General features: G+C 33.2%; 1 long non-coding RNA gene across 1 annotated transcript; it reads left to right on the top strand.

The window, feature by feature from the left end:
• The first annotated feature begins 21,430 nt into the window (after positions 1-21,430).
• Positions 21,431-25,291, top strand: LOC115983809. Its single transcript, XR_004090245.1, has 3 exons — positions 21,431-21,906; positions 22,237-22,350; positions 24,745-25,291. It is a non-coding gene; the product is annotated as an uncharacterized LOC115983809 (long non-coding RNA).
• Positions 25,292-25,499: the final 208 nt, after the last annotated feature.

Raw genomic sequence — 25,499 nt, 5'->3', positions numbered from 1 at the left:
TTTTCATAGTTACATTATGGCATTTGAGATTATTTGAGACGAACCTACAAGAATTCTATTTTGAATTTGGAAATTGAGTATGGGGCTAAAATTGACTATACAAATATTCATCCTAATCAGTTTGGCAATTTGGGTTGGATAAGTAACTGTAAAAAACTGCAATTATTATTCATTGAATATGACTTAGAAATGAAAATTCTATGAAATCAAAGAGTTCGGTCTTTCTTGACTCTGCTTAGTTTAAGCCTGAAAATCTCATTACACAGTCATACTTGCACGCTTATCCTAACCTGGGAGTCTGGGACTTGAAAAACTAGATTTAGCTTAATTAATAAGCTCCAATTTTGTCAAAGCTTGTGGAATTTCTATCATCTATTATAGGATAAGCCTCAAGAAGCTGACTTTACCATAGATTCTTTTCAAGCCCAAGGCCCTCCTATGGACCCATTCGGTGAACTGGTTATGAAATTGGTCCAATTAATTGTTTACAGGCCCGTTGGGTAGGATCAGTTACAAGATTCCTGTGATAGGCCAAATTTTTTTTTGGAAGAACCTTTAGGCCTTGTAAAATAACCTTGGATCAAATTCAGTGGAATTAGAAAGAGTTCTATGGAATGGAAGCCGATATAGATCATTGGTACAACATAACATGTAATCTTATTATATAATACAACACTAGCCTCATTAGTAGATGAAAAATGCAACATATGGGAGTGGAAGTGCTATCAGAAAATAGATGTAAAACAAAATAATGTTTGTTAGAGATAACATACTTCAAAGTAATGTATAACCACAAAATAATGGATAACTATGGCGGTTGTACCGGCCAACTTGATTTAAAATCAAAATTTACAGTAACTTACAAACACTTACGATCGAGCTACAAATGGCTCTGATACCAAAAAGGGGGGTAAGCTACAAACAAGAGGTGCCGTTCAGAGGGCACTGGGGGCGGAAGCATAAATAGGTTACAAATGTCGAGCAATGAGGCTTTTTTTTTTTTCCTTTTGTTGGTCTAGTGTCATAATTTTTTTTTTTAATTTTTTTTTTTTTTGGATAAGTTTGTTCATGGATTAGTAGGAGTAATATTTTATAGGTATTTTAAGTAGAGTTTAAGATATATTTTTACCGGATTGTTCTTAAGTTTTTTTTCTTAGTAAATATAAAGTTTAGAGGTATTTCTGAACCACATAAAAGTCTAGTCCAATTATTTATTTATTTTTTTTCAATTTTGAATTTGTTTAGAAGATATAGGTCTAGTTTCTTTTTTTTTTTTTTTTTTGGTCTAGTGTCATAATTTTCCATTCATCTCAATTTTTAAAAGTTTTTTTTTTTTTTTTTTCAATTTTGGATATTTTTTTTTTGAAGACATTGATTAATAGAAGAGTGTCCTATTTTGTAGGCATTTTAAGTGGAGTTGGACATATATTTTTACTTAGTTGTCTCCAACTTTTTTTCTTGTTAAATGTAGGGTTAGTGGTATTTTTTGAATCACAGAAAAATCCAGTCCAAAAAGGAGAATTCTCTTATAGAAAGTATAGATAGATAATCATACGGTGAAACAAAAGAAAAAAAAATTGAAATTTGATAATCAAATGTTAACTTTTCCACTTTATATTCCCTCTCTCTCTCCCCCCAAACAAATTAAATAGACCCTTTTCCTCTTCTTTGTTTTGTTGCAAGGACCTCGGATGTGCCACTTTGGCTTGTACAACCTAGAATAAAGTTGTTTTATTGTAATATTGACAATGGTATTGCGAGAGTGAGTGATTGAGAGGGAATTCCAAGTGACCTCAATTTCAGAGGATAGCAAAATAAGGTGGAATTCCTTGGTAATAGCAACCGGTTTTGTGTCAAAGTCTTAAATGGTGAATAAGTAAGAATGACAAAATGAATTTAGTAGGATTTGAACATATGTATTCACTCGAAAAATCAACAAATACTTGAAGCTTGATGTCATGTTTTTCTTAGTTAGGTACTTAACATTATCGCAGACGATCCTGCAAGAATTCTATTTTGAATTTGTAAAAATTGGGTATGGGGCTAAAATTGACTATACAAATATTCATCATAATCAGTTAGGCAAATTGGGTTGGATAAGTAATTGTAAAAAAACTGCAATTATCATTCATTGAAAATGACTAGATGTGAAAATTTTATGAAATCAAAGAGTTCGGCCTTCATTGACTCTGTTTAATGCAAGCCTAAAAATCTCATTATATAGTCATACTTGAACGCCTATCCTAATCTGGGACTCGAAAAACTAGATTTAGCTTAATTAATATAAGCTCCAATTTTGTTAAAGCTGTGGAATTTCTATCATCCATTATAGGATAAGCCTTAAGAAGCTGACTTTACCATAGATTCTTTTCAAGCCCAATTCAGCCAGGCTCTCCTATGGACCCATTCGATGAACGGGCTATGAAATTGGTCCAATTCTTTGTTTACAGACCCGTTGGGTAGGACTAGTTACAACATTCCTGTGATGGGCCTACCTTTTTTTGGAAGAACCTTAAGACCTTGTAAAATAACCTTGGATCAAATTCAGTGGAATTAGAAGAGTTCTGTGGAAGGCAATATAGATTATTGGGACAACAAAATTTATTAACTTGGTGGGCTACTTGACCCACAGTAGGCCACCAAGATTGGATAAAAACAATCCTATGTTTTAATTAAAAAAATTGGACATCAAAGCGGCATGTTGTGGGGTTGAATTCTTGAATCGGCATCTCAAATAAAAAAAAATAAAAAAAACGAGAATTTTATACATTGGTACAACATTGTTTTTTACTACCTAATAACATTTCTCCTCCTTTTTTATTTTATATTTATTTATGTGGGATCTTGGGATCTTAAAAAAAAAAAAAAAAAAAGAATTCTCTTGGGGAGGGTGTTACAAAAGTGAAAATTTTTGTTCGTTCCATACATGGGCTTATCAGGCTTTTTATTAAAAAAAAAAAAATTACTTTTTCAATTTATGAATTAGGAAAACATAGATGAATGAGATTTTTTTGGATTAATGATATTCTCGTGTACGTTTTTTTTTTTTTTTTTTTTTTTATTTTATTTTTTTTTTTTTTTTTTTTTTTTTACATTTATTTTATTTTTACTTCCACTTTCATATTTTAAGCATTGACTTTTTTTTTTCGATATTTAAAATGTGTATATTTTTACATCAATTGTAATTGTTTGTATAAAATAATAGATGTAAAAAGATGTAAGAGAATATTTTCCATAAATTAGGGCTTTCCATCATTCATTATAGTCATATTTTAGATGTTAACCCACTCAAAACAAGTCACTGCCAACCCAAATCAAACCAGCACACCAAGCCACTTTTACAATTTATTGCACATAATCCTAGCCTTCAAAACCACTAAATTCATTACCCACCACTGCCTTTAGAGCATCAACGTCAATGGAGCTAGAAGAAAATTTGATTTTTAGCATCTAAAAAAAATCATTTTATCTATTTTAACTATTGTTTCACAACTCAGCCTACATCAATCCTTTTATTTTTCACAATACAGTTAAATACTATCCATTTATTTATTATTTTTTTCTCTCTTTCTTCTTCTCACTCTCTTCAACCCACACCCACCAAACCCATGACACAAAATCAACTAGCACCACCACGGCACCACCATCACAACAACCAAACCCACATCCGTATTAAACACAAACCCATATGAATACCACTAGGAAAAAACCCAGATCGGACCACCCAACCCACCGCCACAATCGCTAGCCACAACCCACCACATGACTTTCAACCCAAAATTTAATCTCAACTTGCCACTGCTGCTGCTGTTGCCTATGAATAGCAAACCCACCTCTTTCATCTGTCCGAGAGAGAGCAGACCCACAGGGAAAAGAGAGAGAGAGAGTAAAGTTAGAATAAAATATAACTTTGAGCTACAGTAAACTGTCATTTCATTGTCAGTTTACTATAGCTCATTTGCCAAAAAACTTAAAGATAGCATCATCTGGAGCATATTTTTTGTTGGGGGTGAGCAGTTAAAAATAGCAATTTAGCAATTTGGCACTATTAATGGTAATGCTTTTACGTTGCTATAATTTAAAAAAAAAAAACCTTACATTGCTATTAGCAATTATCAATTAAAAAAGAAATAATTACAATTATTCAGCCAAAACTAAAAGGTATTTGTAACATGCATCTTGAATTTAAAATTTTTGTAATTAACACCTTATATAGTTCGATGTTACTATAATTATTTTTGCAATGTTTACCTCAACGTCTAAATTACCGTCAAAGCTAATAGTTTGCAACATCAACCATAAACTACGAGAGCTTTTTGTTAGGTTTTAGGTTATGTAGGCTAGCCCTTGTGTCTAATACGGGTTTTAATAACGGATATATTCAAGTAGTTTGGTTATATATTAAGTCAAGTTAAGAAACATAGTCTGTTCAGTGTTGCTGTAAAAGAGATAGTGAGTATTTCATAGGTCTCATTGTATCTTTATACTTGTTCATAAATTCAGTCTTGGTGTATTAGGAAGATCTATTTCCATGGAGGCCAATTTTTTTTTTTTTTAATTCAAGTCTCACTGCAAGGGAATTTTTTAAGAGAGACTTATTTGCAGAAATGCTAGGGTCTACTTTCAAACCAAAATTTGAAGGCCATGTCAAATCCAATTCCGATGAAATTTCAATATATTGTTCTTGCGGAAAAGAGCTCTGTGTTGATTGTTGTTGTTGCTTAATTGAATTTCCTCTCCATTTGCTAGTATGCTAAGAACCATGTAATTATTGAAATCCACATTGGTGTGATGAATATATTTGTTTGCTGTGATCCAAGAATTATGTTCTTGATATTTTTGTAGTCTTTAGCATTTGTTCTAGAGAAGATTGTTTAAGCCTATTATTCTATGGTGGAAGATTTTTACTGGTGGATTTTCCCTTCTCATTGGAGCGTTTTTCATGTAAAAATTTAGCGTCTTGGTAGTGGACTGATGCTGGATTTTTCTGTATGTGTTGGTTATTGTGTCTACTTAATTTATTTGAAGTGCCCATTAAATTTACACAAAGAGAGAAAAATGAATAATTCTGTTGTAGAAACTAAATTTTTTTTGCTGAAAGTGTAGAAAAAAAAGGTTAAAAGCTAGTTGAATTGTACAATAGAACCTATAAATAGTGTCAAAAAGTGCAATGAGACCTTTAAATAATACAAAAAAAAAATTTCAAATAAGCTGAAACTTGCTTCACATTGATCCCAAATGGGCTTGAAATGCAAAAAAAAACTATATCTAAGATATAATCACCGCTTTGAGGGCCTTCACCCCCATGCTCACTGTCAATAGGGTGGTTACTTTTGTAATCTCCTCTTGCCATATCAAAATGTTAACAAGCTCTAAAGCCTCTAAATATCAAATATGGCATAGCAGAAAGCATGAAAATACTGGATCTCATTTTATCTAGACTCAAACTCTTAAATCTATCAGAAATAAAGAAAAAGTCAAGTTTATTGAAGACAAATTATTATTTTGTTTTAAAGATTGCAATTCTAGCTATTGAAAGGCCCTGGAAAGTTCATTTTTCAAGTAAAAATATTTTAAAACATATCCTAATTGATCTTATTAAGGAAAATATCCTAATTGATAGGATGGATACAATGATAAAACTCTCATTTAACAAGGAAGACCTTAAAAAAAACCTAAAATAAAGGAAATAAAATCTTAATTCCAATAATTACATGAAATAATTAAAAGAAAATAACAAACGATCATAATTAAGTCCCATATTCTTTCCTACACTCCTACACCCTCATTGAACAGTGCATCACAATTACATTTAAGAGAAAAGTTAACAAATGTCTTAAGGACATTGATTTAATAATTAATTTTAAAAACTTTTTACGGAAAAGAAAAAAGAATGTGATTTTTTAATAGCTTTTAAATTTCCAACAAAAGTAATATTAAAATTTTTCCTAAAATAGACAATTAATAAATGCCCTAATAGCATCATCAATAGGACTCTACAATTAAAATATCCCATTTACAAATTGATCCTACTTTTGTCTTTCTTCTTCTTCCAATTGATCCTACTTTTGTCTCTCTTCTTCTCCCAGTTGATCCTACTTTTGTCTTTAGTGCAACTCCATTGTTGTCAAATGTCAATTGGGTTTCAAAAAGCCTAGACAATCTAAATTGAATATCATATAATTGTAGGTTAAACAAGATATGTTTAACCTATTGAATGGTCAAACATAAAAAAGAAAAAAAAATAAGAAAAAAAAGAAAAAAGAAGAAGTGATCGTATCAATTTTGATGAGATGGTATTGATAGCTTCTCCAATAGTATTCATTGTAAAATACTAATTTAACCAGCTGTTACCACATCATGATCTATGTAGTATCACTATCACCTACCTTTTGGCATTATTAGTATACAATACAATATTCATATAATCAGGGCAGTGTTAGAATTTTTTTTCTCTGACCAAGATAAATCATCACACATATGTGCGTTTATAAGTGTAAACACACGTACACGAATATAAATATTAATATTTTGATAAAAGAGTAGGTTATAATTTATAAATATATTATATATAAAATTAACAACTTTCACATATATATATTCGCAAGATAATTTATTAAGGCAACTTATCATATTTTAAACTTCAATACTATACAAAAGTTGTCTAGTTTGATATTAAACATGTACAAAAAAGACGAATTAGAGAAAACAAAAACTACATTGTCTCTATAATTAGTGGACCAATTGACAAATTTTATTGTTTTTTAAGAGCATCATTGGACTAACTCAAATATTTGGGGGCCAACTTCTATTTTTATAGCTAAGTATTTAAAGTTTTTAATTCTTATACATAATATAAAATAATTTTTTAAAATTTTGGGGAGGCCGTGGCCCCCTCCGCCCTTGCATATAGTGTTATCAAGTAGTAATTATTTGGACGTGGGTTCCAGTTAGTTTAACCAATAGAATTTCTTGTTGTCAAGCAAAAGATCAAGGGCCAAAAATTAATTGGTATTTTCACTTGAAAAGAAAAGGCAATAATCATAGAGTGAATGACATAAGTTATAAAATTCTATTTTATTTTTAAAAAAATAAAAGATTGATATTAGGCCAGGGTGCCTCTATTTATATAAATAACTTTGTATTGGCCCTGGGCTCCTGCACCCTAGGATTCCTGACAGAGACATGTTTTTGTGAATTATAAGCAGACCACTAAATCCATTTAAATTTTGATTTAAGACTTCCTGAGTATTGGCTAATGGCTACCACTTCTTGGTAGTTGGTATTCCTGTCTCTTTTACAAGCAGCACAATATTTCTTTTTTATGTATGAGGTTCAATAATAATATCATCAATGAAAGTCAATTTGTTCAGAGCAATTAGGCCAAGTCGAGTGAAGGTAACATCTTTCCGGACATTACCACCAGAGATCAGTTTTGATTAAATCAATTTCTACTTATAGGAAATAACCTGAAGAACACACTATAATCATCTTTCATTATTTTCAATAGCATTCTCTTAAAGCTTAAGGATGCATTTGGTCGGTAGGATGGAAAAGAGGAAAGATAGAAAATAAAGAGAGGATGGAAAAGTGAACGAATAGAAGAGATTTTATTTTCCTTCCTTTTGTTTGGTCAGGAGGGTAGAAAAATGAAGGGATGAAAAACTTTTTGTTTAGTTGAAAGAAAAAATGGAAGTATAGAAAATAGAGTCTGTATAAATTTACCATCATGTCTCTATTAGTAAAACAAATGTAACACATTATATTTTTATTAAAAAATTGTGTATGGATAACCCCAAGGAATTGGGTTAGTGGTTCCTAAGATATCATAAGATCCTGAGTTCGAAACCTCATACACCCGCGGGAATAGAAGCTAAAAAATTTAAGAAACCAAATCTGTTACCAATAATTAAAAAAAAAAAAAAAAAAAAAAAAAAAAAAAACCAAAAGGTCCAAAACTGAGATACGAAGAAACTGATGAGCACAAAATAAAAAAATAATAATAATGAGATAATAAAAAGAAGGAAGAAACAATGAGTGTATGAGACAACATAATGAAAAAGACAAAAAAAGGAAAGAAGAAATAAACGTTGAATGTTGATGTTGGCTGGGGCAGTTTTTGTTTGAAAATAAGTGACCTTGTTATCCTTCGTGTTTTCTCCCCAATTTGGGGGAGATTTGGTGGCTCGAGGAAAATAGTCGGGCCTTACCAATTTTCTCTCCCCTCTCTTCTTAACTAAACATCACTCCAATTCATTCTCTCCTATTTTCACTATTTATTTTTTGCCATGCTCTCTAAAATCATTTCATTGGGCCTTGTTGGTATAGGAAATTGTTTGCCGACTTCACTATTTTTTTTTTTGAGAGAGACTTCACTATTATTATTATACACTGGTTAATCTATAATATTTAAAACGAAAGTTGCATTTAAAGAAAACTGAAAACGACCAGAGTTAAGAAAACGGTTTTTGTTAAATATTTTAAAAAGTTAGCAAGAGAAAACTGGATGGCTATAAAGACCAGCTGAAGCAGAACCTATAGAGAACAGAAATCTGATTAGGTACATTGCGTTTGGTGGCTGAGATGCCTGTATTTTAGTATTAGATTTATATGTTTCTTGTTACTTTTCTGTGTATGAGCACGGGGCGTAGGTAGGAATTTTTATTTAAGGGGAATTACTTATTCTAGTCATAACTCATACATATATTATATATAAAATGATCAATGAAATTAAATAATATTTCTAAACTCAAATCAGTGTACAGAAATGAGTAATGTGCTATAAACATGAACCAAATAAAGCATCTCTTATAAAAGTTATGTTCAATGTTGATCTTTCATAGAATAAAGCTTATTCATTATCAATTCTATGGGATTTCCTATTTAAATCTTCAAATAAATAAATCTCAATTGCAACTATAGAAAACAGGAAGAAGACTAGGTACATTGCGTTTGGTGGCAGAGATGCCTGTATTTTAGTATTAGATTTATATGTTTCTTGTTACTTTCCAATGTATGAGCACAGGAGCTTAGGCAGGATTTTTTTTTTTAAATTTTTATTTATTTTTATTTAGGGGGAATTACTTATTCATATGTTAGTCATAACTCATTCATATATTATATATAAAATGATCAATGAAATTAAATAATATTTCTAAACTCAAATCATTGTACAAAAATGAGTAATTTGCTATAAACAAGAACAAAAAGAAAAGCATCTCCTATAAAAGATATGTTCAATGTTGGTCTTTCATAGAATAAAATTTATTCATTATCAATTATAGGATTTCCTATTCAAATCTTCAAATACATAAATCTCAATTGCAACCTAAATTTTCTTCTAGAAAAAGATAAAATTAAAAAAAAAATTAATGTTATCACCTTATCAAGCACCTAAATCCAAAAGTAAAAGATGATATCAGCTAGAGAGAAAAAGAAAAAAGAAAAGAAAAGAAAAGAAGAGATAATAAGAAAAAAAAAAAAATCAAATTTGTGGGTGGATAAAACCTCATAGGTTCAAGTAGTGCACCGTGCACAATGCACTTCAAAATTGAACATTGATTACATAGCACTTTTGCATTCTTATTATAAAATATTAAAAAGGATGGACACATGGCAACTAGACATTTATTAGGTTTTGTTAATAGTGTTTGTTTTATTTGGGTGGGGTGTTCAATGTACATAAAAACTAATGGTGGAGTGTTGTATTGTATCATTGCGAGATTTCAAAGGGTGTAATGGGTTCCATGATTTTTTTTTTTTTTTTTGGGGGGGGGGGGGGGGGGTTGCAATTGGTACAATTGTTAAAGCCCAGCTTATTTTTTGTAGAAGTGAAACTTATTTTTATATACTACTATAAGGACCCTCAATAGTTTTAGGCGGCATGGCCCCCCTAATGCTACACGTGCCTCCACCCCTATATGAGCATGATTGTTCTAAGAAAATTGGCTTTAGATATACTGGGTGTGCATGGATTGGGTTGGGTTGAGGGTATTTTTTTCAACCCAATCAAACCCATCACAGGGGTCTAACCCAACCCACGTGAATTGGGTTGGACCCATGGGTAGGAAATATTTTTTTTTAAATTACTATTATTAATATTAAATTGATAATTAGAACAACATTGCTTGCTCACTCCCAAGTGCAGGAGATCGTAGCAATATAATTTTCGAAGTAATGAGGTCGAACCAGGGTAAATTTAAAGACAATATAATTAAATAACAATTTGGGTGAAGAAGAAAAATACTTTTGCATGGTGATTGTTAACAAGAATAATAATAAAAACTTATTTAAATCAATAATGTAAATACTAGGGCATCAGGGTGTTTCCCTATATTGATATGAAATTCTTTGTGATCTAAGAAAATATCTATTTCATAATTGATTGTTCTTATACAATTAAAAATTTATGATTCGGTTGAATTGAGACAATTCAAGAACGCATGATAATCTCGATTGATAATGCGGTTAGAAAAGTTTTCAAAAAAACTCATTCACTTTAAATCCTGATTTCTATTTGAAATTATTAGAAATTCATCTAAACAATAAGAAAAACATGATTGAACTTATTGAAAGTGTGAGGACACGATTTTGTAGCGAACCTAATAGTATTGGGTTCGCACGTAAAAAGGCTCAGACAATATCATTTGTAGAGCGTGGGTTTGAAAGGCTAGGCCTTGGTCACCAGACGGTGGGTTTTTCGTGGTGTTCATACATGGTTAAGTTTTCTTCACCCCTGGAGTCTTCCTCCTGGAGGTGGGCTGGGAGGCTCTGGTTTTTGGCCACTTTTCCCAGCCCCTTCTCTAGATTACTTACTTTTCCTTTTATACCAGCCTGCGTTCACTGTCCTTCGTTCACGTGTAGGGTCAAACTTTCCAAAACGGATACTTGTTCCATCAGCCCATACCCAAAGTCGTTGGGGGTGGTTGTAAAAGCCGAAGAATACGGCTCTGTCGGGTGCAGGGTATTGAATGGCAGTAAGGGCAGCTTTCCCTGGATATTTTGGATTTTCTTTCCAGCTTAGTCTATACCCTTTTTGCCCCTCTTTCTGGTGGGACTTTGGGTCTGCCGAGGATTGAACTGTCCTCGGCTGTATCCCAAGGCTATCTTGTGTTTTATATTACCGGGCTTGGGCCATAACCCTCCTCAGCTTGGGCCTGTGGATTCCCCACAGGTAAATGGTCTGGCCCATAAATTATTGGGCCCCACAATAGCCCCTCAAAACCCTGCTGTCCGACCTCTTGGTTGGAAAGGGGGGTTTTGGTAATACCGAGCCTTTATTATGGCTCATTCAATTTGGCCCTTCATTAATGCTGGCGGTTCTCCATCTGCCCAGGAAATGTACCGATCTACGAGACATTTCTTTTGATTTTACTCCTGACGCGTTCTCGCCGTTTGGTTATCCAAAACGCGCTTTTAATGACTTTTATTTACGAGATTATTTAAATTCGGCGGTTTGTTTGATGAGGTGGGGAAGTGGAACGAGCATATTCTCGTTTACAGATTTCCCTGGAGATCTGAACACATTAAGTTCCTTCCGCTCTGCCCCTTATATAAAAAGGAAAGGCGAAAATTATTTCTCCCATCCATGAACCCCTTTAATCCCACCAAAATTTGAAACCCTTAGATTCCTCCCAAAGTTTACTTTCACCCTCTGGTTATACCTTAAATTATAATACGTTCACCATAGCAATAAGCAATGAAGGAACCATATCCCTCCCAAAAGCACCATGTTCTAATAAAACTCGAAATGGCTCGGTCAGGGCAAGGATGGCGGAGACTCAAGATTTGTCTCACCTTCCTTTCAGCCAAAATCCTAAGCAGGGACTCGTCACGTCAAACTTTCGGCGTGACTGAGTCGAGGACACCCATCATCAGTACCAACCGCTCTCTCATGAGCATACCTAACATGGCATCAGTGTGTTAGGAGTCAGGACTGAGGCAGGGACTAAGTGCCCCTGCTTCTTCCTCTCTTTGTTCACTGGTGCCTCCTTTTGCCTCTCTTTCTTCTTCTTTCCACCACCAGATCCATCCTGGTGCTTTTCCTTCTCCCTCTTTTGCTCCTTTTTCTTTCTTTTCATCTTTTTCCTCTTCTTCTCCTCCTTCTTTTCATTCTTCTCCTCCATCTTCTTCTGAAGAAGGTCCTTCTCTCGATATGGGCGCTATTGAGGTAGAGTTTGGAAGAATTTCGGAGACGAGTTTAAGAAAGAGATCTGACTGTTTACTTAATGTATTGTTTTTTATTTTTATATTGTTTTGGCAATTTACCTTTGTATAGGCTTGTTTAAGCCCCTCTTTGTACATTGTAATACACCTTTATATTAATAAAAATTGTCATCACTTTACTTGACATGTTCTATCTTTATATTTTCGAAGTGATAACGCAATGCATAGACATACAATCTCGTGAATTATTTTTATTCCTAAACCGTGACCGACGTCTAGGACCAAAGTCCCAGTTAATAAAAAGATCCTACTCTGCGTTTATAAAAACAATCCGGTTTAATAATACTGAATCGAACAAATGATACTTAGGGCCGAAACTCCCCTTAGGCAGGAAAATAAAGGGCATTATGATGAGCTTACTGAGTCGGCCTGGTACAATACCGCCGACCTTAGAGTACAATACTTGGGACCCTAATCCTTTATCAAAGAGAAGGGCACTATTATGAATTTGCAAGTGCTGTTCGGCACAACAATATAGCATTTGAATCAATGACACTTAGGGCCAAAATGCTTGCTAAGAAAAAGATATCATCATAACCTTAATAGAGTTGTTTGGCACGACAATGCCGACCTGTGAAAAACGATACTTACCCCAAAACTAGCCGAGATGATAGCTCAATGCCCGATGCAGTGTAGGAAGTAACCATCCGAGGACATATCACCCGCAAAATGAACAGCCCCCCTTGGCTACTGAATAGTGGGGCGTTTCACCATCTTCTTAACACTCCTATTGGCACTAACCTTTTTTAGTATTTGAGCCGGGGATTGAGTAACTTAGAATTGTTATTAAGTAGCCAACTTTACAAAACTCAATCTTTTTCTCATCCAAGCAGTTGGTTTCCCCATAGGTTTGAGTCCGAGGACCATGCAATGCCTTGGTTCTGTCCAAAACCCAGTTTTCCTCATCCAAGTAGTTGGTTTCCCCATAGGCTTGAGTCCGAGGACCATGCAATGCCTTAGTTCTATCCAAAACCTAGTTTTCTCATCCAAGTAGTTGGTTTCCCCATATGCTTGAGTCCGAGGACCATACAATACCTTGGTTCTGTCCAAAACCTAGTTTTCTCATCCAAGTAGTTGGTTTCCCCATAGGCTTGAGTCCGAGGACCATACAATGCCTTAGTTCTGTCCAAAACCTAGTTTTCTCATCCAAGTAGTTGGTTTCCCCATAGGCTTGAGTCCGAGGACCATGCAATGCCTTGGTTCTGTCCAAAACCTAGTTTTCTCATCCAAGTAGTTGGTTTCCCCATAGGCTTGGAGTCCGAGGACCAGTGCCAATGCCTTTGGTTTCTTCCCCAAAACCTAGTTATTCTCATCCAGATTACGCGCTCCTTTCCCCATTAGCGCTTGAGTTCCACCGGGACCATGCAATGCCTTGGTTCTGTCCAAAACCTAGTTTTCTCATCCAAGTAGTTGGTTTCCCCATAGGCTTGAGTCCGAGGACCATGCAATGCCTTGGTTCTGTCCAAAACCTAGTTTTCTCATCTAAGTAGTTGGTTTCCCCATGGGCTTGAGTCCGAGGACCATGCAATGCCTTGGTTCTGTCCAAAACCTAGTTTTCTCATCCAAGTAGTTGGTTTCCCCATAGGCTTGGGTCTGAGGACCATGCAATGCCTTGGTTCTGTCCAAAACCTAGTTTTCTCATCCAAGTAGTTGGTTTCCCCATAGGCTTGGGTCTGAGGACCATGCAATGCCTTGGTTCTGTCCAAAACCTAGTTTTATCATTGCGTGGGACCTTGGCTTTAGGGGAGTTAGCTCCTCGGCCGAGCCCCTAGAATTATCCAGGCGATTAACGCTACCAAGTGTAGCCCCTAGTCAAGAAGCATAGCCCCTAACGGAACTTTACACTAAAACTCTATAATCGGTTGTTAGAAATGACAAAGGAACTCTCTCGACCTACCGCCTATGCCAACATACAAGCCTTCCCCACAGACGGCGCCAATTGTGAGGACACAATTTTGTAGCGAACCTAACAGTATTGGGTTCGCACGTAAAAAGGCCCAGACAATATCATTTGTAGAGCGTGGGTTTGAAAGGCTAGGCCTTGGTCACCAGACGGTGGATTTTTCGTGGTGTTCATACATGGTTAAGTTTTCTTCACCCCTGGAGTCTTCCTCCTGGAGGTGGGCTGGGAGGCTCTGGTTTTTGGCCACTTTTCCCAGCCCTTTCTCTAGATTACTTACTTTTCCTTTTATACCAGCCTGCGTTCACTGTCCTTCGTCCACGTGTAGGGTCAAACTTTCCAAAACGGATACTTGTCCCATCAGCCCATACCCAAAGTCGTTGGGGGTGGTTGTAAAAGCCGAAGAATACGGCTCTGTCGGGTGCAGAGTATTGAATGGCAGTAAGGGCAGCTTTCCCTGGATATTTTGGATTTTCTTTCCAGCTTAGTCCTATACCGTTTTTGCCCCTCTTTCTGGTGGGACTTTGGGTCTGCCGAGGATTGAACTGTCCTCGGCTGTATCCCAAGGCTATCTTGTGTTTTATATTACCGGGATTGGGCCATAACCCTCCTCGGCTTGGGCCTGTGGATTCCCCACAGGTAAATGGGTCTGGCCCATAAATTATTGGGCCCTACAGAAAGCATGGAAGAACTAATACATCAAAAGAAATCTAATTGAACAATCAAATATGTTGTAGATAAAATCCTAGAAAGAATCACATTGAATATTCATACCGTATAGAAGAAACATAACCCCTAACCCTAGCAAAGAGTTTAGGCTGCCATTAGAGAAAGAAAAATACAAGGTTTTCTCTGCCAAAATTCGTTCTACACTGCCTCCTCTTCAAAACCCTAATGTCTAAGTGTCTAAAGAAAATAAAACATTTACTATTTTAATTTCCGTCCAGGTTTACAGTGGTAACTTGTGAGTTAATTTCGGCCTTCAAAAATTGAGAATTTCGGAAAACTCAAAACTGGAAAGTTGTAGATATTTAAGTCACGGTTCCAACCCATCTGACCTTGTGTCAATTGGATTTTTGAGGAGAGAGATACACCTAAAATACTGATCAGTGCTCAAATCAAATTTTTCCTTTTCAGATTCTGCCTCTTTGATTTCTTTCCTTATTTGAAGCTTCCAATCATGGTAGACGATCTAAGCACTCCAGCTGCACCTCCTTAGACATTTAAGCATGGTCCTTTAGCTCCACTTTAATTCTAGTTTGGCCTCCATTCTCTTACAAATTCCTGTAAACTTATCTTTCTCACATAATTTCTTGAAAGTAGAAAATTACACACAATGAATAGTATTTTATTCAAGAAATTATGTAAAGATAAATAATATGGACTAATGCAAATCATGGCTTAATTATACAAATTAAGCATAATAATAAGGAGATAACGCTCATATAAATATATAACAGGTATACATTTTAAGGCGTTATCACAATTTATTATTATTTTAAATAAAAATAATTTATAATATAAAAGTCGTAAAATAATCATATATGAGAATAAATATTGCAAAATTTTTTCTCCCCAAAACATATACTAATTTTTTTTTTCATCCTTGATGCAAAGCTATGTTAGTTTACATATGAAGATTCGTAGAAACTGCTCACATTTTAATTCTTGAGTTCAAGTGTATTATTCTAAGAAAATTATTGCATTTGACTTTTAAAAAAAAATTAAATTTTAATTATTACATTAAAAATTTAGGGCTAACTATTTTTCTTGCGAAATATTCAAACACCATATGAGTGGGTTCCAGTTAGCTCAACTGGTAAAGTATCTGATGGTCGAATAAGAAAATTTGTAGTTTAATCCCCGCCTACACCAAAAATAGATTGATGTTTTGATCTGGTAATAAAGAGCTATCATCATGAGTGGACGCCATAGGTTGAAACTTTCCAAACACTATACGAATCAAGCTTGTAGAATATCTAAATTTTGACTAATACTTAGCAAATACATACAAGTATTGCAGTTATTTTATTTTATTTTATCGGTTTGAGTACAATTATTTAAGGTTGATCATAACATGTTATTAAGCATTTCACCTTAATTATGATAAATTTTATCCACAATTTTTTTTACCTTGTTCTTAGTCTTGTGGCATAATTTGAATGTTCTTTTGGATTGTTCATATTAATATATGTTTTAAATATTACTAATGGAAATAGCAATTGGTAAAAATAATCACATAATGTCAACAAATCATATACTATATATAATAGCAAAAACTAAGGCTCCGTTTGGGAGGAGGGAATGGAATGGAATGGAATGGAATAAAAGGAATATTTTTAGAATATTCTTCCCTCCTCTTGTTTGGGAGTTTTAACGGAGGGAATGGAATGTCCATTCCCTTGTTTGGGAGTTTAAGTGGGAGGGAATGGAATGGTTAGGAGGGAATGCTCATTCCTCCCTTTTCCCTCAAAACCTCAAATTTTTGTTCCCCTCAAAATTGGGAGGAATGGGAGGGAATGAATTTAGGTTTAATGAAATTGTTGTTAAAATCCCTAAAATACCCCTTTAATATCAGCCTTTTTTTTCTCATTCAGCCGTAAAAAAAATAAAGCTATAATACTTGCACAATATTGTCCGTCCTCTACAAAGTGAAGCTGCTGCTGCTGGTTTTTTTTTTTTTTTTTTTTTTTTTTTTTGTCTGCTGCAATTTTCAGATATTGCTCAAACCAAGTATGTCTATCTTTTTCTTTTCTTTTCGGTTGTTTGCTAGTCTTTTTTTTTTTTTTTTAAACTTTTATGAACTGTTTGCTAATGATTCATGAGAGTGATATAGTGTTTTTGTACACCTAAAAACCAAAACAAACTACATTCTGTACAACTAAAAACCTTGAAAGTGAAAAGAAACGAAAAAACCTTGAAAGTGAAAAGAAACGAAAACTGCTGTTACCTGTACAGCTAAAAAAAAAATGGATTTAGAAATTTAAAAGTGAGAATTGTTGGAAAACTGCTGTAGAACTGCTGTGAATTTGAAACTGATAACCGCTAGAGAACTCAAATTTGCTTTTTACTCTGTTTCCTCTTTGATTCTTCTGTTATTTACGAAGCAAGTGGTGTGTTACGTACACTTATAGTTTTAAGTCAACCATCCAATTAGTTAATAGCTCCAAGGCTTCACCACGTGTCTGGTTAAGAGGAAATGTCTACAAAAGCTAGTGTACAAGTTTAGACAAAAGACAGTTGTGTGGTTAAGACAAAAACTAGAGTAAAAAAAAAATTAAATGAGAAGAAACTAGAAAGTAATGCACTGTTGTAGAAAATCATACACTGAGTTAGCATAGAAATTTATTTTTTTACTATTAATGTTGAACATGAAAATGATTCAGCCAAGGACCGAGTAACATGACTCTGCCCAAATTCAAATCAAGGCATTTCATTGAATATATTCTTAGCCAAAAATAATTCAAACAAATTTATTGCCCACTACTTATTCATGAAATCACAACAGAATTCTTGCAATGCAAATAACAAAACCAATATCAGACCAAGATAGTTCCCTTTTCTATCCATCAATCTATGTTATAATTTATCAACGTCAATTCCCTTTCTGTCTAAACAAAATATATACATAATATATTTTATGCATTTGTTTACAACTTATTAATATGTTAAAGCTAGTGTACAAGGACAGATGTGTGGTTAAGAAAAAAACAAGAGTAAAAAAAATTTAAAATGAGAAGAAAATAAAATGAAAAGTATTTTAATTAAAATAATAGTAGTTTAGAACTTTAATAAGTTGGAGTAGATTATTTTTAATATAAATTTTTTTATGCCTGAGGCCTACATATTTTTTATGGAAAATCCAACATATAAAGAGATGTTCTTTGGTTGCCCAGATCATGAGCACAAATGTGTCTTATTGACACTGATGTCTAGGCCTAAAAATTAAAAAAGTGTGGGGTTTTTTGGCCAACTTAGTTTTGGAATGGATTATGTTATTTTGTCTTGTTTTGGCATGACTCATTACCGGAGTTTTTTTTTTAAAAGATATTTGTTTGCATTGTTAGACAATATTTATTTTGTTGAGAATAAATATGTGATGCGTGAATTGCTTTACAACATAGAAATATACATAACTTGTTTTTTAGCTACAATAATTTTTTTTTCCTTAATGAAATTGGGAGATGAAGATGTATTAAATAATCAAATCCATTGTAAAGCATACCAGCCAAAAAAGATCCAATCTAAAACTAGCAGCCCCTAAAAAAATTTGCAAATTGAAATAAAGGAATTGTACTATTGTTAATTTTTCATGTCATTATCTTCATCTGTTAAATTATTGATTAGCGTGATACAATCTATTCACCTTGACAAAACAATATTGTAATTCAATAATCTAAGACAGACCCAATTGTGGCTAACTAGTTTCACATCATCCACTAAATACTAAGCATTTCAAAGCAATTATAAGTTCTTATTGATTATTTTTTATATTCTTTAAAATGAAGGGTATAATAGTAATGTTATTATAAAATGATTCCATTCCATTCCTTCCAATGTCACTCCCAAACGGTGTTACTTACTTTCCATTCCATTCCATTCCTTTATTTTATAACATCCAAACAAGATTTTTAAATCACATTCCATTCCATTCCATTCCATTCCTTTCCCTACTAAATCCATTCCATTCTATTCCATTCCATTCCATTCCTTTAATGATCATTCCATTCCATTCCATTCCATTCCTTTATAAACTCCCAAACGGACCCTAAGGCTCCGTTTGGGAGGAGGGAATGGAATGGAATGGAATGGAATAAAATGAATATTTTTAGAATATTCTTCCCTCCTCTTGTTTGGGAGTTTTAACGGAGGGAATGGAATGTCCATTCCCTCGTTTGGGAGTTTAAGTGGGAGAGAATGGAATGGTTAGGAGGGAATGCTCATTCCTCCCTTTTCCCTCAAAACCTCAAATTTTTGTTCCCCTCAAAATTGGGAGGAATGGGAGGGAATGAATTTAGGTTTAATGAAATTTTTGTTAAAATCCCTAAAATACCCCTTTAATATCAACCTTTTTTTTTTCTCATTCAGCCGTAAGAAAAATAAAGCTATAATTCTTGCACAATATTGTCCGTCCTCTACAAAGTGAAGCTGCTGCCGCTGGTTTTTTTTTTTTTTTTTTTTTTGTCTGTTGCAATTTTCAGATATTGCTCAAACCAAGTATGTCTATCTTTTTCTTTTTCTTTTCAATTGTTTGCTAGTCTTTTTTTTATTTTTTTATTTTTTTTTTATGAACTATTTGCTAGTGATTCATGAGAGTGATATATAGTGTTTTTGTACACCTAAAAACCAAAACAAACTACATTCTGTACAACTAAAAACCTTGAAAGTGAAAAGAAACGAAAACTGCTGTTACCTGTACAGCTAAAAAAAAAAATTGTATTTAGAAATTTAAAAGTGAGAATTGCTAGAAAACTGCTGTAGAACTGCTGTGAATTTGAAATTGAGAACCGCTAGAGAACTCAAATTTGCTTTTTACTCTGTTTCCTCTTTGATTCTTCTGTTATTTATGAAGCAAGTGGTGTGTTACGTACACTTGCAGTTTTAAGTCAACCATCCAATTAGTTAATAGCTCCAAGGCTTCACCACGTGTATGGTTAAGAGGAAATGTCTACAAAAGCTAGTGTACAAGTTTAGACAAAAGACAGGTGTGTGGTTAAGAAAAAAGCAAGAGTAAAAAAAAATTTAAATGAGAAGAAACTAGAAAGTAATGCACTGTTGTAGAAAATCATACACTGAGTTAGCATAGAAATTTATTTTTTTACTATTAATGCTGAACATGAAAATGATTCAGCCTAGGACCGAGTAACATGACCCTGCCCAAATTCAAATCAAGGCATTTCATTGAATATATTCTTAGCCAAAAATAATTCAAACAAATTTATTGCCCACTACTTATTCATGAAATCACAACAGAATTCTTGCAATGCAAATAACAAAACCAATATCAGACCAAGATAGTTCCCTTTTCTATCCATCAATCTATGTTATAATTTATCAACGTCAATTCCCTTATTTCTGTCTAAACAAAATATATACATAATATATTTTATGCATTTGTTTACAACTTATTAAGATGTTAAAGCTAGTGTACAAGGACAGGTGTGTGGTTAAGAAAAAAACAAGAGTAAAAAAAATTTTAAATGAGAAGAAAATAAAATGAAAAGTATTTTAATTAAAATAATAGTAGTTTAGAACTTTAATAAGTTGGAGTAGATTATTTTTAATATAAATTTTTTTATGCTTGGGCCTACATATTTTTGATGGAAAATCCAACATATAAAGAGATGTTTTTTGGTTGCCCAGATCATGAGCGCAAATGTGTCTTATTGACACTGATGTCTAAGCCTAAAAATTAAAAAAGTGTGGGATTTTTTGGCCAACCTTAATTTTGGAATGGATTATGTTATTTTGTTTTGTTTTGGCATGACCCATTACCGAAGTTTTTTTTTTTAAAGATATTTGTTTGCATTGTTAGACAATATTTATTTTGTTGAGAATAAATATATGATGCGTGAATTGCTTTACAACAAATCCATTGTAAAGCATACCAGCCAAAAAAGATCCAATCCAAAACTAGCAGCCCCTAAAAAAAATTTGCAAATTGAAATAAAGAAATTGTACTATTATTAATTTTTCATGCCATTATTTTCATCTGTTAAATTATTGATTAGCGTGATACAATCTATTCACCTTGACAAAACAATATTGTAATTCAATAATCTAACACAGTCTCAATTGTGGCTAACTAGTTTCACATTATCCACTAAATACTAAGCATTTCAAAGCAATTATAAGTTCTCATTGATTATTTTTTATGTTCTTTAAAATAAGGGGTATAATAGTAATGTTATTATAAAATGATTCCATTCCATTCCTTCCAATGTCACTCCCAAACGATGTTACTTACTTTCCATTCCATTCCATTCCTTTATTTTATAACATCCAAACAAGATTTTTAAATCACATTCCATTCCATTCCTTTCCCTACTAAATTCATTCCATTCTATTCCATTCCTTTAATGATCAATCCATTCCATTCCATTCCATTCTTTTATAAACTCCCGACCCTAAGAGAAAGTGGATTCTTACAATTAAGGTCGTGCTGACAAATAGGATAACTGCCTATCTAAAATTCAGACATGTTTCACTTTAAAAAGCGATTCATTATATTATTTGGGAATGCTACACACCATTTAAAAGCTCTAATTATAAATAATAATAAAAATTTAACCGGTTAAAATTAAAGGTTACATAGACATAGAATTAGAGAGGCGATGAAAGAGAGGGAGGCGACGATCACACAGGGAAAGAAGCAGAGAGAGAGGGGTGATAAAATAGAGAGAGGATGAAGCAGAACGGCGAACTCTGCATCGATTCTGCCAAGTTTACGGTAAAATCCAACCAGAATCCCGATCATTACAACGTTTGAAAGCCCAATTTACACAGAAAACCCAAAACGACCCACTCCCGATAAACCTTTTCTTCTTCTTTGTCTCTTCCTCCGCGTTGAAGCCGTTTTCTCTGCCTCTCTCAATTCTTAAAACCCCTAAACCATAGCCGCCGCTCTCTCACTCCTTCAGCATCCCATCACCGTCATATATCGTTTAGAACAACTATAAAAAACAGTTGTTCTGCCATTTTTTCTACTGTTTGGAGGTGAATTTTTTTTTTAAAAAAAGTCTCACTCAGGGGAAGATAGAGAGAGGCTGGAACCACTACCGGTGAGTTTTTATCTTCGATTTAAGTTTTTTTATTTTTATTTTTTAAATTATGATTAGGGTTTGATATTTTGTTTGGATTGGTTTCGATTTTGGTATTCAAATTAAGTTTTTCTCTTCGCTTTTCAGTTTGACATTTTGATCAGGCTTTGATATTTGTTTGGGTCTTTAGGTTATATTTGGTTCTCATTATGTTATTTGAGTTATAAGTGGTTCTGTTTTGATTATTTGGGAAATTTGAGAAATTTGGTTCGATTGATTTTAATTTAGGTATTTGGGTTACATTAGGTTTGGATTTTGATTTATTGAAATTTGGGGTTATATATGATTTAGGTTTGGAGAGGCAAAGACAGAAATTAGAGAGAACGTGAGTTCGTTATTCAGAAAGAGCATTGGTAACCGGAGAAATCAGACATCTTCCTATCAGAATGCCAGAAACCTTTATCCGTAATTTTTTTTTAATTATTGCTTTAAACGTTTGAGTTAATTTTGTCTTAGGTTTGGGTATTTAATTGAATTGATTTTGATTCAAGATCTATCTTCCTTTTTTACTTTTTTTTTCCTCTAAACCACGATCTTAAATACAATTTAAAGGACTGAAAAACAGACATCTCCGAGAGCGTGAGGGAGATTGAAGAAGTTTGATTTTTTTTAAAAAAAAAAAAAAATTGATTTTGATTGTCAATTTTTCAAATACTTACTGCTACAATTATAGGAAAAAAATAATTGTGTTAAGTTCTTAAAATTTTCTCTTGCGTATGACTAATTGTTAACAATTTTCTATTCAATTTTTATCTATTTTAAATTAGTCCTATGACAGATTTTGTTTGATGTTTCTGAAATGATTTCAAATTGCAGAGTGAATATTTGTGGATTTGTTTAATTAGTTTAAATAGATGGGTTAGATTTAGTTTTGATTAAGGGGTTTTGGTTAGAAATTTTGTTTAGATTAGCTGGCTTGGCATAAATTGGTTTTAGGTATCTAGAATCGATTTTGCATATTTGGGTCTCTTTGATTTTGAATTTGTCTCTGTTGTTTCTGAATGGTCTCTTTTTAAAATCCATTGAAAATATGTGGAGAAACATGGTACAAATTATATGATTGATTGCACCAGTTTCATTACTCCACTGTAGTTGTTAGGAAATATTGTCCTGGACATTTGGTGCCCTGTGTCTTAAATGCTTCTCACTTGGATATGAAAGAATCATCCTTCAATTGTGTTCTTTGTGAACATCTTTATCAAAAACATGTATCATTCGTGTATGGAATGTTAGTGTTCTCAATTAGTCCATGAAAGAAATACCATATTGCCAAGTAGTTTTTTTGCTGCACTATGTTTTGATTTTTTAAAAAGTTGTTTTAAAAGATTATCAGAGTTATCCTAATATTGTTTAAGTGAAACTATTTTCGATATTGTATTCTTTTTCTATCTTTCACAATTCACAACCTAATTATGTGATAAAGATTTTGGATATTGTGCACATGTCAAGTCTTAATGATATTGATAATTGTTATATATTGTCTTAGTTCATACTCTATTAAGAGCATACCCAACTGCTTATGAAAAAAAAATGCATTGTCTCACCAAAAGGCCATTTGATTTATTTTACATTACTACTCTTACAGGAGTCCTTACATCACATTCTTTATTTTACAATACACCATGTTGAAATAATATTTTTTTTAACACCTAACACAGGTCATGCGTGTTTGAGTGACAGAAAAAGAATAAAAAAGGATTGTGTGTTTGAGATGAGAGATTGAGTAAGAGAGAATGCATAGGCTATACAGTATCATCTAAAAATACATGATACTATAAGAATGTTTAAAATTTGCTACAGGAATGCGAGACCGGTTATGTAAGGCTCCTTTTTTTGGTTTATTTATTTATGAAAATCCTTACATACTTTGCATTTCATCTAGTCTTAAAAGACCAGATGAGCATAGAAGAAATACAATGCTTGAATGGATTATCCAAAAGATCTCAGATTTAGTAAGAGATCTCAAATTTAGTAGTAAGAAGAAGAGTACTAGTTTTGACAAAATCTTAGCGTAAAATAGAAAAATGATGAAGTGTTTGGCTCAGCTGTTGTGGCTGTGATTTACTTCTTACTAATTATTATGTTACTGTTTGAACCTAACAGAATTTGTATTGCTTTTTTTATTTCTTTGGATTCGTTGGTCAAAATATTTTGGTACCGTTTGATTTTGTAATTATGATATTGAAATATGCTATCATGATCTATAGTCTGATTGATTTTCTTCTTAAAAAGTATCTACCAGTGGGTTATAGAATGAGTTAATGGAGTTTCATGATTTCATCCATTAGTATTTTAAGGAAGTTATTTACAGAATATTGTGTATATAAAGTACAAGAGCTCTTAACTCTCCCTTACCATTCATCTAATAATGAATAGGCCATTCTGATTTTATTGTGTCTTTAAGCTTTTGGAATTTTGTGTACATAAACGTATTTTATCAATAGAATAAGTACATTGATGCCTCTATGCTAGGATTGAGATTTCCTTGATCTATTGATACAAGGGTGAAGAGGGATGTTTGATTGTAAAAGGGGAGAGTTTTTGTTTTGTTTTTGATATGATTTGTAGTGTAGTTTCTGATCTGGGTTTAGTTCAAAAACTGAGGCCCCACTTGGTTGATGCCAAAAAATAAAATACATGGATGAAACATATAAATTAATATATGTAAATATAAATGAAGCTCAGAGGCCAAAAATGCTACTCTGAGATAACAGGGGACTTTTAAATGCTTTTCAGAACTATACTATAATCTCTAAATTTTAAACTAAATTTTTTGGGGTGTGTATGGTTGTGGTGCAGTGGGTATTTTTTGCTGATGGATCTCCAGTACAACAAAGGACTTACCAATGCTTTGGTCATTTAGTTGACTCCTTGCTGCCAATCTGTACTTGCTGTCATGCTAGCAAAAACAGGGGTTTCAACCGGTTTTACATATTATTGGATTTGAACCAATGACTCTCGCCATATGAAAGCGAACTGCTGAGTCAAGTAAGTCAAGCTGAGCCAAATCAGAGAAAATAGACTCCTATAAGAGGGCCATGCAACTAGAGTTCCATCCTACCTGTTTTGTTGTTTTTGAAGAGTGATTGAAATTGTAGAACTTTGATATCTGAAAGTGTAATTTTTTTATACAAAGTTGATTATCTCTTAGATTTTAGTTAATATTGCACTCTATCTGCATAATTACCAGGGTTAGCTACTTTAAACTTTTATTTTAATGGAAGATAATTGCAGAAAATGTACTTTGTTGTTGTAACTTTATGGTTTCTGGTGGGTGAAATTTCTTTAATAAAATAATGAATGTGATTGCTATTAAGTTGACAGAAATTCTATGTAATTCATTTAGTAGATCATGTTTGGTTGGAGGACCCCTCTTATTCTCTGAGTTTCACACTGTAGAATACATTCAAAGATTGTGTGTGTAGCAGCCAATGTGGCATGACCACAAAGCTGAAGCTGCAAAGGGGTATCAAAGATTTGCAGTGTTAATTACTGTTTAATCAAAATTTCACCGCTATAAGATTCACATGCAAATAAATCATTGTAAGATATTG

This window comes from Quercus lobata, chromosome 4, assembly GCF_001633185.2.
Source record: "Quercus lobata isolate SW786 chromosome 4, ValleyOak3.0 Primary Assembly, whole genome shotgun sequence".
In the NCBI taxonomy this organism is placed as follows: Eukaryota; Viridiplantae; Streptophyta; class Magnoliopsida; order Fagales; family Fagaceae; genus Quercus; species Quercus lobata.
This window is presented reverse-complemented; position numbering and strand designations above follow the sequence as displayed.